Raw genomic sequence first — 2,210 nt, 5'->3', positions numbered from 1 at the left:
AGAGATAGGAAATGTATGTAAGACTACTTCAAATGAACAAAACTCTGCTACAGCAACTTTTATTTTGTTTACAACTTTCTCACCTAATGAACTCTGGGAGATACCTTGAAGTATTCGACTTGCAGTATTTGATAGCTCGCTCAGCTTTTAAAAGCAAGTGATGTTCATTTTTATATATTTTCCAAACTCCAAAAGATATATTAAAGCCATAAGTGAAGACTGTCATGCTTTTTATTCTGAAATCTGAAAGGAACCTTAATTAAAACAAGATTTTGGGGAAGGCCATGATATGAAAGATATGGAACAATATGGTTTCAGTTATAGGCAGACTCAAACCTGTAAATCAAAGATGAAAGATTTCACTCAAATAGAATTATATAATTCTCTTTTGTTATGCAGTCAGACTATATCTTTCATGCATTTGGGTTTGTTTACGATTAGCATTTTAATTTTAAAGACTTTTATTACTTATACAAAAGCTCTCTGCTACAAGTTAGAAATCTGAGGCATGCTTTGAAAAGGGAAATCTAAAAAAGGAATGTCATTTCCTATAATGTGAAGTAAACTTTTATTCTGAAAGGCTTACTCTAAAATGGATGTATGCCCCTCAGAAAGTGAAATAAAATTCTACCCCCCATTTACAAGCCAAAATCATGCTCATTTTAGTAATGCAAAGAGTCCCAGCAGGCTAAATTAACTCCTGGTGTAAGCCACCTTGCCTGACTTTGGGCTGTTCTGAAGGGGTTGTTCACATGACTAAAGCAATCAGGAGTTCATCCCGTATTTTCAGCAGACTTGTGATGGCAATCTTGCTTGCCATCTACTGCAATTTTCTTGTGGTCATCAAAGAAGTCTCCCTTCAAGGAAACCAAGGGCCATAGCTGATGAGTTGGGTAATTTGTAGAGCTTTTCACATTTTGAAATAATGGCTGCTAAATTTTAATTGAGTGCACAGTAAGATCGTTTTAAAGCTAACCCCACAAATGCAAAATCTCCTTGTGTCCTTAGCTTGCATGAAATTGAATATGAATTGCAACCTGAAATGTGAGTTACAAACTTTAACAATTAAAGTCTATATTCTGGGGTGGAAATCAGCTAAAGCTGTCCTTTGTAGCTGGAAATGCTTTTAAAATGCCAGAATAATTTGAATTAAACCACATGATAAACTCACACTTATGCATTTGTATGGGCCTCCTCCCAGACAGACATCTAGACATGCTATTGGTTAAAGTTAGGATCATTTGGATAAGCAAATGTGCAAATAAACTGCACACAGATTGTGTCCAGAACTCTGTTCTCACTGGAGTCAATAGCAAAATCCTCTTTGATTTCAATGGGAGATGGATCAGGCCCTGCTTCTTTTTTTTTTTCCCTTTAAGTCCAGAACACCATTACTTTTTGATTATGTCATTACAAGGCACCGTACAGCCCTCTGGGAAATGATCGAGGCTTATGGTGAATATCAACACTTCCTTCAAAGCAGACCTGGGCTTTCTGAGAGGGCAGTTTCACTTGCTGCTGTTTTCTTCTCACAGTATTTTTTATTACCATCAATAGCTCCCCATGGATTACAGTTAAAAGTATCTCCCAGCAATTTTAGACATACTTCCAGGGAAATATTCACATACACACTCTTAAAAATGCCCGGTTTTAGCTGGATGCAACAACAAATTCCAAGAATTTCAGAAAGATGCACGAATTGCGTGTTTCTCAGTTTCGCATGTCCAAATTCAGAGGCTTAGGAGCATTTTTGAAGAGACGTCACAGTCTCATGTCTCCCACAGACCTCAGCTTAGGCTAGGGAGATTGACACCTCTGAAATTTAAGTCCCAGATATTTCAAGCTGGCTGCCAGAGCCGCTACATCTGAGCTTGGATTACTTCTAAAAATGAGATGAAAGGCATAAATGAGATGGGGTAAATGCTGGTTTCTGTTTGTGATTCCATGGAGAAGGTGAAGCTGAGGAGGTGGCAGAGAGCCCTCAGAGCCCAGGTGACTCTCTGCCTGGTGCTGGTGGCACGGGGGCTGCAGGCGGGCAGGAGGACATCCCACAGCACCACCACCCCAGGCTGCCATTGCCATTAGCAGCAAATCCTTGCCTTGCAGGGGAAGCTTGTGGGAATTTACACTCTGCCTCTGGATCAAGGTGTCCCTTAAGCCACCAACCTTGAGAACAAAAGATGACTCAACAGCAAGTACCACTAACATGT

The sequence above is a fragment of the Charadrius vociferus genome, unplaced genomic scaffold, assembly GCF_000708025.1.
Source record: "Charadrius vociferus isolate BGI_N301 unplaced genomic scaffold, ASM70802v2 scaffold262, whole genome shotgun sequence".
Lineage (NCBI taxonomy): Eukaryota > Metazoa > Chordata > Aves > Charadriiformes > Charadriidae > Charadrius > Charadrius vociferus.
This window is presented reverse-complemented; position numbering follows the sequence as displayed.